Here is a 10,778-nt window from a genome sequence, read left to right as displayed (position 1 = left end):
ACTTCAAAATTTAAGATATACAATGAAAAAAACTCAATTCTTATTGGAAGCTTACATCACCAAATATATATCAAAGGGTTAGAAACAAAGAAGCACGGTGGAAGTGCAACATCATATATTGGCAGCCTATTAAATGGTAACATGAATCCGATGTTGAATTCTCTCCAACCCGGGGAGAATGATGTAGTACAGGATTCAAACCAACTAATTAAACATTTACAAAGTTAGTTTCCGAAGTTTCATCTTAGTACATATAGGAGGAAAGTAGTATTTGATGCGGGAGGCTATGTTTGGGCCATTTTAACATAGGAACACCTACCGGTTGGGCAACGTGGAAAACTAGCACCGAGGAAGGTTGGACCATATGAGATAGTTGAAGTCATCAATGAGAATGCTTATACACTAAAGCTACCCACCCATATGCGTACCCATGATGTTTTCAATGTCAAACACCTGGTAACATATGTTAGTGATTAGTCAGATGATGATGTGAATCCAATGACGGATTCTTCCCAACCCGGGGAGGATGATGCAGTACAGGATAAGGCCAATAAGTTCTATGCAAGTTAGGACAACTCCAAGACACATAAGAATCTCAGATGATGTCACTAATCCAACCAAGTAATCAATTATCAAGTTAGTGCCAGAGCAAAACTTCTATTATGGTTCGAATTTACTAAGTTGGCGCCAGTACGAAATTTCCATCTTATTTCGAATTTACCAAGATAGCGTCATCACAGAATTTCCATCTTAGTTTGAATTTATCAAGATTGTGCCAACACAAAATTTCTATCTTAGTTCGAATTTACCAAGCTAGTGTCAGTGTAGGACTTTTATTCTAGTTCATAATTATCAAATTAGTATTAGATCATGATTTCTGATTTTTTGTTCAATTAGGAATTTCTTTTTGAAGAGTTTTAGTAGGATTCTATTATGGAGTGCTTTCATAGATTATGAAGCTTTCCTTTAAAAGCCATAAATGTGTATGCCTATATAAAGAGTAATTAGGGAAATGCTAAGACAATTTTTTATATTAAACTTTCTCTTAATTATTCAGTGAAGAATTCTTATTCCTAATAGTTCGACTTCTGATCTTTTTCTTTGAAGCTTTTTCCAATGTATTTTGTTTTTATACTACACAGAGGAAGAAAAAGATTGAATGTGAGAAAAAGGTAAACTAATAAAGAAGAGAAGGAAAAGGGAAAAACAGGCATCAAAATTTTAGATAATACTTGTCAAACCGACAGCATTATCACGTGTCAACTTTTAAATACTATCCACACACCTTTGCAATGTTTAAAATATATAGAGATATACTTATATAGATATATTATATAAAAATTAATATGAATAGTATGACTCATACATACTCCTACCCTATAAAAGACGTGTAAGTATATAGTATATATGAATTTTGAATAGGGCCAATAAGTACTTCTAACAACTGGATGTATCATCTTTTATATTTCTGATTGAATGAACTTTTTTTATTAATGAAGATCTTTTATTGCAAAAAACAATTAAAAATGAAAAAAGTCATATAATTGGGTCAATCAGGGAAGCTTGCTGGACATAGTTGCAACGCATATTTGGAGGAATCCAGTGGCTGATTCAGACCATCCAACAAACAGGGACCGTCCAGATCGAGTATTAGTTTATTCCATTCGTCCACTCAAATAACGCTTATGGCCGACTTTTAAATTTTCCGTGGCCAACCAAAGTTTGAAATTTCTCCTAAATAAACAAAGAGCTGACGTGTATGGACAAGCAACACCGGTAACAATCATCTGCTGTAGCTAAGATTCATCATATTTGTTGGACTTTATTCCAGATGATCAAATATCTACCGTTAAATCAACATTACGTTATTTGGCTGGGCTCAGCCTGGAAACTTCTTGTATCCTGAACATTCAATGGAATGGGTGAACATCGTGGATAGTGCTCATTACCACCACTAAAACAATTTTTCTATCCTAAACGTTTCAACGCCTTAGGCTTCATTCACAAGGTTTAGAAGAAAAACCAAGGAGTGAGTGTGCTTAACGCGTCTGCAACTTCTTCGTCTGAGATTTTCTCTTCGTTAGTACCAATTCAGGTGCGAAAGTGTCGTCCTTGCTTCTGTAGTTTCCTTCTTGTCTTCTTGCCTAATCTCTTTTCTCCGATACCTTCATGAAAACTTGAATTTTCTTCTTAGACTGAATTAGGGTTTTCAATTTTACATAGGTTTGGGGTTCTGATGTAATATTATTGTTATATTGTTTTGTTTCCGCCTCGTGTAAACGACTGTTGGGGCTTCTGTTGATTATGGTTCGGGATACGATGTATTTCTGTTAATTATGCAGTAGATGGGGCATTTTCGCAAGAACTTCCCCCTGGGAAGGAGATCTGAGTTGTTACATGTTTTATGATTTTATGTTGATCTGTCGAAACTTGTTCAATTCGGTGAAGATCTGTGCGTTTCTTGTTGGATATATTTATGATGATCGAAACTATCTCTGGTCTGCTAGTTAGATAGGTAGAAATGATTAATTGGAAGAAATAATGAATGAAAAGCAAAACGATAATAGTAAATTTGATTTCATGTTTTTTTATATATGTTTCTAAGAAGTTCAAGTATTAAGAATCCTTTAGAATTCTTATGGGGAGTCTATATGCACATACGAGTTCAAAATGGATTCGTTACAGACTTGATAACACGATTAGATGGTAATCCATCTCTTGACATCCTTGACGGATTCATTTCTAATTCTCTTATCATCTAGTGACTTTATATCTAGTGATGCAGTTGGGCATTCAAAAGCACCTGCAACTGGATGGCCTTTCGAATGATGTCATTTGTGTATCCTCAAGAACTTGTGTTTGATGAATTCTTTGTTTGTTATACCATTGGTTTGTGATGGTGTGGGGACATGGGATATCTAAATTTATGAGCAAATGCATGGAAACAAGTTTGATGATTTCAAATTCATCCAGTTAATCGTATTGATTATCACTTGCCTGCAATCATGGTTTTCAGAATGTCAATATTAACGTTGAAGTATATGATACAATCAGCCTTCATGTTTTCTCTATTATACTGGTAATTACCCTTTCTTTGTAATAATTCAAAATAAACAGCCATTTTTTTTTCTGCATGAAGTTCAGGTCTAAGATGCTGATCCCAACTAATTGCACGAAGTGGTTGTTCTCAGACCTGAAACCTTGTTCTCATGCTTCCCACCTGTGGTTTTAATACTACATCAAGCAATGGGCAATGGCCCCTTGGCTGTAATACATAATCTTCTTAAGAAATCAAATATTGCTATTGTATATTCATATGGTAAATTATTGATCAAGTGGCAAATACAGTTTATTTTATAATGGCCTTTTCTCACCAAAAGAATTTTCTAAAATGGTTATCTTAGCCTCTACAATAATATATAACTATGAATGACATCCGTACTAAGTATGGGACAGGACCATTAATCTGAATTATTTCAATTTTTTTAAATTATTTATATTAGACATTTAGGTTAGTCTTTTTATTTGATTTAAGAGACTTACCATGTTTTATCTAGAGAATGACCCCATACTAAGGGGCAACTACAGTATCATTTAATTTGAAATTTACTACTTAATTATAAAAAGTTAAATTAGAAAAATTAACATGGGTCTTACATCTTTGTAATTGACAATCTATTCTGACCTACTTTGTTTGAAAATCACTATTAATTTATGTTGTTTTTAATATGATTTAAGAGATTAAATGAGGTCTTATTTGTAAGTAGTAACCCGCTTTAATTGGTATTTACTATTTATTTGATAAATTTATTTTTAAAAGCTAAATTAGGTTATGCTTCCAAAAAAAGTTAAATCTAGTTTGCAATTAATAAACTATTTCATCTAAAAGAATGAAACTCACACCATTTGTATTATTGTTTAGTCATTTATGAATTTCATTTATTTTTATTTTATCCATTTAATATTTTGAATATTTTCAAGTTAAATTGTTTGTTTAATCATTACTTTTGAAATGGTTGTGTGTGAATAAAATTCAATTACTACCATAACATTTGAAGTGGCCACTTTTTAGGGATTAGGATGCTACTGTGTGAATTTTAAGAGAGTGGAGTGATCACTTTTTTGTGAGTGGATAGACTTTTTTAAGAATAAGAGTTTAACCTCTTCTAAGATTCTATCTATTGAAATTTTATAATGCCACATGTCTGAAGGGTGGGGGCTGTTGCCTGAAGACCTTCCTTTAATATATATAATAGACGATCTAGGTATTGCTACAAATATTTCAAACCTTGCTTTTGATTGCCATGGAGATAATATCTGCTTTGTTATAATCCATTTTCTTCTTTATTATTTTGTTGTTAGTTGTGACATAATTGCCTTTTATTCTGGTGATATCCCAAATTTTCCTTGTGCTTACAAATTTATGTTACTCTTTGAGCAGTTATATGTTAAAATGAGTCGTCCACATGATGGGCATCCACCTTTCTTTCCTTTTGGAAATCCTTTCCGGATGATATTTCCCAAGGGATCTTACCTCTCTCCAAAGCTTCTGGCCCTGTTAGACTCCTTCGAGGAAACCTTGGCAGAAAGGCTGAAAAAGCTAAAGCTGAAGGGTCAGGGTGGCACCCTTAACTTATCTTGGATAATACTGGCAATGCAATTACTTTCTGAAACACATATGGACATCAAAGCCCTCATTACTGAGCTTCAGTTCCCTGTTGCTGACTGGGATGAAAAATGGATGGATGTTTACTTGGATGACAGTGTTAAGTTACTTGACATTTGCATTGCTTTTAGCTCTGAGCTTTCACAACTCAATCAGCGACAGCTCTTGCTTCAATGCGTTTTGCTTGTTTTGGATGTATCTACTTCTTTCCCATCCAGTGAACAGTTTATTCGTGCTCGTTCATCTCTTGACGATTGGATGCAACAGATGAGTTCCAGAAGCCCAAAACTTGATAACTGTTCCACCATCTTGCATGAGCTTTCTGGCTCTCTTCAGCTTCCTAAGATTAAGAATTCAGCGAAAGGAAGTGTTCTAATGCGGGCTTTGTATGGGGTTAAGATTGAGACAATATTTGTTTGTAGTGTCTTAACAGCAGCTTTCTCAGGATCTGCAAAGCCATTGATGGATTTGCATGTTTCTGAGAAGTTCTTGTGGGCAGAGGCTTTTAATGAATTGCAAAACAATGTTTATGGGGAGATCAGAAGCTTAGTTTCCAAGGAAGGTAACACACTATTGAAAGATCTGCAAGCGGTTGAAGCAAGTGTGAAGCAATTGTATCAAATGACTTGTGATGGCACAGACCCTCCAGAATCAGATATGTTGAGTAATTTAGTTTTGGACTTGGGGAAGTATGTACAGAATCTCTCACAAGGGCTAGATCTTCTGTCAAAAGAAGTAGAAGGTTTCTTTCAGATTGTTCTAACAGGGCGTGATGCTTTACTTTGTAATCTAAGAGTAGGCGGTTCTAAGTCTGACACAAGGCAAGAGAATATTGCTGAAAAGCAGGTCGTGAGATGATCTGAAAAGGCCAAGGTCACTCATGTACACATTGAATGTCTCTTTTTTGATTGATTGGAGTCAACACTCTTTTAATTGGGCACCACAAGATTGTATGTTGTGTGATATTGCTGGTTATGTACTTGAAAATGTGTATTTCTACATGTTAATGAAATGATACAAGGTTTATGCTGGTTGTGCATTTTGTTCTCTCTCTTACTGCTACCAGGCTTGTACCTCGTATTTTGTGCTTCCTTTGGTCTTTGCCAATATGTATGATTTTATTTTTTAAAGCAAAAAATAATAGCGAAAACAATATGATTTTACTGATCTTGCAGTTGTTTTTCCTTTGAAAGACAATTATACACATCGGCAAAGACTTGTTAGTTGACAGGCTTAAAAATTGCACTACTGAGGGGGTTAAAACTTAAAATCTCTGTGTACTTTTTTCTTGTGGACCTGCTTCATACATTTAGGCTATGTTTGATTTGAAGGAAAAGATGGGGAAAGGTTTCCCTGCCTTTCCTTTCCTTTTCCTACTTTTTTCCTTCAAACTAAACACAGCCTTAAAGTTTAAAGTTGTAGAAAAACAAACATTGACATGCCAGATGACCAATCAGTGAGTTGAGAGTTCCTATTGCTAAGAAGTGAAACCCAGAATCCAGACCAGGACCCTAAAGTTGCAGTTGGCATTTGCTTTTTTTTTTTTTTTAATAAATCTAGAGAGCACTACAACAAAGGTGTAGTGCGTTCTCGGATAAAAGTTGGGGTGCAACACGAGGATTTTCCAATAGGTCACCCATCCTAATATTATTCTCACCGAAGAGTTGATACACCGAGTGCATGCTGCAATGGCCGGTAATTTGCCAATTTCAATTGCCGTTTGAGAAAAGGCCTGATACCCATGATATTGGCACGGTTACTGAGGGGGTTGTCCTTGTTACATGATAGAGGCAGTGGTTGATTTAAGGATCATTGCAACTTCTTCAACTAGTTGATCCTTCACCGGCAATCTTCAGTGGCCCAATAAAATGGACCAGGTATCGCATTTCCGACACTATTCATGCTCATCCTGGGTTGGATCATCTTACCCAAGAGGATTATGTACAAAATATAAATGAATACCCAGAAGTGGAAATTGTTTGGAAACTGCAGTCTGATTGTGAACAGCCTAGGTTGGCCTCCAAGAACTAATACAGTGTAGTGTTAGCCAAATTACTAGGTGTAGGGTCAGCCCCTTATTCGAGTCCTCCGCTGGTTTGGATTTTAGTAGTTTGTCCAGTTCTAGATCTCCAAGGATCTAATTGACTTCCATAATTACAAACAGAACATGAAGACAAGGTTAGAACAATACTAGACCACCAGTAAGAGAGAGTTTGCCATGTGGCTACCTGTGGATTCCCAACTTGTACTGAGTTATATCACCAGTGGATAGAGGCAGGAGAAATAGAGTTGGTGCTTTCTCCCCCTCTTCAGGCACATTGTCCAAAGTTCACTTGAAGCGTCTGCTCATTGATCCCTATATGAGCATGGTGTTTGAATTACACAGGTATAGGGCAGACAATGAACAGATGGAAGATAATGACAAAGTGGGTATCATGGCTAGGCGTGCAATTAGAGCAAGGAGAGTACTATAAGTAGAAAATGCCAAGCTATAAAGAGAGATCCATAAGGGACAGATTCGAGAGGAATATCTCCAAGAGCGTGTACCTGAGTCAGAAGAATTGTTAAAGATGCTTAGTTTGGAATGAGTACAAATACAAATATACAAATATCTAGAGTGTAAAATCTTGTATTTTGTATTATTTTATATGTATTTGTATTATACATATTTGTATTTGTACTCTTTCCAAACTAAGCCAGAAAGTCTGTAGTGATTTGATTTGTGATTTGATTTACACTAAAGCCAAGATGGAACACTTGCAAAGTCATACTATTCAAGTCTATCAAGAGTTCGTGGAATACAAAGTGTAGGATGGATAGCTATGTGATTATGTTGCATTGATCGTCAATGTTGTGGCATAGATGTATCAAAGTGCCTTTTTTGGAAGTTAAAACTGAACAACATAGCGCTATGTCATGAATATATACTTATCTAGTGTCTCATGTGGCACTTGAGCAGCAGTCCATCGCTCCACAAGTCAGCCTTCCCTATTTAGAGCATTCTCCTAGCTCTTGAGACCAAGCAACTTACCAACTCGTCCCTCACACTAAGGCATACACTTAGGTAATAAAGGCACAAAGTACATAAGGAAAGAAAGATAGAGAACTCAAAAGAACTCTTTGTATTGCTCAAGAGAGGGATACAACACTTGACTGCTTCGTTCTATGTAAAGGAGGGAGGTGGTCCCCTTTTATAGGCACTTCCACCTCAAAGGATTTCTCTATAAATATGTACACTTAGAATCATCTAGAAGCACCTCTAGAACATTCTACCTTCTACACTCGTCCGTTCATACATACGAAGCTTCTGATGCAGGATACCCCTTCCACTTGACTGCGTACTTCAGCTGCCAGGGGGAGACCTGAGGTACATGCAGTGTGGGTTTTCTTGAAACCCTGAACTAGACCAAAATTCCAGTATTGCCTTAGACCTTGGAGATAGATGGGAAAAACTGGAATGTTACACCTGACCCCTAGACTCGATTATGATACTGCACTAGGTGTCGGATTTGGTTGTCTTTGATATGCCAATCAGTGAGATCCTTAGAGGGGGTCAAAACCTGGGTATGTTGGGACAGTCCGATAATTCATCTGAGTGGGTGATCATATTGACAGAATCAGCCCCTTTGTCAGATAAAGTGAATGATCGATGATGCACTCTCTCTAATGGAAACCTAAACTGTCGGAAGTTGATTTCAACCGTTGAAATATGTTTTTGCAAAATATATTTATATAGATATATGCATATATATATATATTATGATTTCAAAATGTTTGCAAAATGTTTTAATTCCCGGGATCCATGTGAGTAGAGAGTGCAGCACTGCACCTTGCAGCCGAGGGAGATGTCATCTCTTGTCAGGCAGTGTTTGATCATTATGGGCTGAGAGGTTAAGTGTAAGACTGTTGAGGATTATACTTGATGGGCTAATCTAGCATCTGCTGACAGCCCTTGGGCCTTCATAAGATAGTTGGACCCAAGAACCATTTAGTGTAAATGTTGGGCCCATTAAGAACCCATGATGATGGATTCAGGGGTTCACTGTATTCAGTAGTGAATTCAGCCAGGCCTTGTAACAGAGGCTAGACTGAACCCATATAGCTGATGTGTAGATCAATGATAGGGTCACACGCCATACAAAGAGAGCCAAACTAGTCAGCATTAAAGTGAAAGTGAGCCTAAAAGATTAATGGGCCTGAAAGCCCATTTCGAACTAGATTAATTAGATTAATTAAATAAGGGCGGATCAGGGATTTGGATCAACAGATAAGATAAGGGATTATCCTTATCCACTTAAAGAGTCCAGATCCAAATAAAGATTTAGATCAAAGGAACTCCTAATTTGATTAGGAAGGTTTATCTTTATCTGCAGATAAGATAAGGGATTATCACTTAAAGAGTCAAAATCCAAGTAAAAGATTTGGATCAGGAAACTCCTAATGAGATTGGGAAATTTTCTCTTTAAGGTTATAAATAAGAGAGCAGAGCGAACCCCTAAAGACACATTCACTGAATACAGAGAGAAGACAACACAGTTAGACTGCTTTTGCCTTCTGCCTCTTTTTCTTCTTGGTCTTGCCGCCCTGCCCTGTTCGATCTCAGTTCTTGGATTGGATCAAGATTTGATCTTGATATTGTTTCTTGCTAGAAGAAACAATTTAGAAGTTGTGCTCACTGTCCCATTCGATTCTTATTGAAGAATCGCTAGTTCTTGGTGAAGAACTACCTGCTGATCCTGCCTCACCCTAAGCTGTGTCATCTTCAGTAGAGGGAGGATTTGGTACTCTCTTTGGGTGTGAATACCTACGTTGGAAGGAGCATTCTTGTGTGGATTCTGTATTAGGTATATCCCTCCCTTAATTTGGTTTTGGATTTGGTCTTGTTTGATTACAAGAACAAACCTTAAAAATGCAGTTTTCTAAATTGGGAATAGGATTCCCGGATAGGAGTAAAGAAATTTTTGAAATTTCGCCCAACCTTCCTGCAGGGTTCGACCATCCATATGATGGATCTCCCATCCCTTCACTTTGGGTGTGTAGCTTTCATAACTGCTATTGTTAGACAGTGTATGCCCTTAGCTCCAATCAGCTTGATGTACATTGTGACATTTATTGTAAATGAATAAAGTACATATTTGATTCATGTTATATTGGTGTGTTTCTGTGTAATACCCTTAAACTGGATACTTATGAGACTCGTGTTAGTTTATAATCTTCACAGCCGTTGGATAGATCTGGGGAGATTTATCCTGCCAAGGCTGACACTGATGTGCCGCCAAGTTGGTTGGGGTGGCTTGTCTCGACTGCTAGGGTGAGACCTGAGGTACATGCAATGTGGGTTTACTTGAAACCCTGAACTGGACCAAATTCCAGTATTACCCTGGACCTTGGAGATAGATGGGCAAAACTAGAATGTTACACCTGACCCCTAGACTCGATTATGGTACTGCACTAAGTGTTGGATTGGGCTACCTTTGATATGCCAATCAGTGAGATCCTTAGAGGGGGTCAAAACCTAGGTATGTTGGGGCAGTCTAAGAATTCACCTAAGTGAGTGATCATAGTGACAGGATCAACCTCTTTGTCGGACAAAGTGAATGATCGGGGAATGCACTCTCTCTAATGAAAACCTAAACTGCCGACAATTGATTTCAAATTTGTTGAAATTTGTTTTGCAAAATATATTTATATAGAGATATACATATATATTATGGTTTTACAAAATGTTTGCAAAAGATTTTAGTTCCCGGGATCCATATGAGTAGAGAGTGTAACATTGTACCTTGCAACCGAGGGAGAGGTCCTCTCTTGTCGGGCATTGTTTGATCATTAAGGGCTGAGAGGTTAAGTGTAAGATCATTTTGGGATAATAAACCTGATGGGCTAATCTCACATCTGCCCACAATCATTGGGCCTTCATAAGATGGCTGGACCCAATGACCATTTAGTGTAAATGTTGGGCCCATTAAGAACCCATACTGATGGACTCAAGGGTTCACTGTATTCAGTAGTGAATTTGGTCAAGCTTTGTAACAAAGGCTTGGCTGAACTCATATGGCTTATGTGGAGATCAATGATAGGGTCTCACGCCATACAAAGAAATCTAAGCTAG

At 37.1% G+C, this 10,778-nt stretch overlaps 1 pseudogene across 2 annotated transcripts; it reads left to right on the top strand.

Moving 5' to 3' along the window:
- Window positions 1-1,938: 1,938 nt before the first annotated feature.
- On the top strand, window positions 1,939-5,705 carry LOC104611518 (protein BPS1, chloroplastic pseudogene; annotated as a pseudogene). Of its 2 annotated transcripts, none has more exons than XR_016077640.1 (2): window positions 1,939-2,095; window positions 4,442-5,705. The product of XR_016077640.1 is annotated as a protein BPS1, chloroplastic pseudogene, transcript variant X1 (transcript). The 2 variants fall into 2 exon arrangements; XR_016077641.1 differs by lacking the exon at window positions 1,939-2,095 and adding an exon at window positions 2,102-2,515.
- The last annotated feature ends 5,073 nt before the right edge of the window (window positions 5,706-10,778 follow it).

This window comes from Nelumbo nucifera, chromosome 6 (genome assembly GCF_055504915.1).
Source record: "Nelumbo nucifera cultivar China Antique chromosome 6, China Antique-T2T, whole genome shotgun sequence".
Classification (NCBI taxonomy): Eukaryota; Viridiplantae; Streptophyta; class Magnoliopsida; order Proteales; family Nelumbonaceae; genus Nelumbo; species Nelumbo nucifera.
The sequence above is the reverse complement of the archived record's forward strand: the minus strand, read 5'-3'. Positions and strand labels throughout refer to the sequence as shown.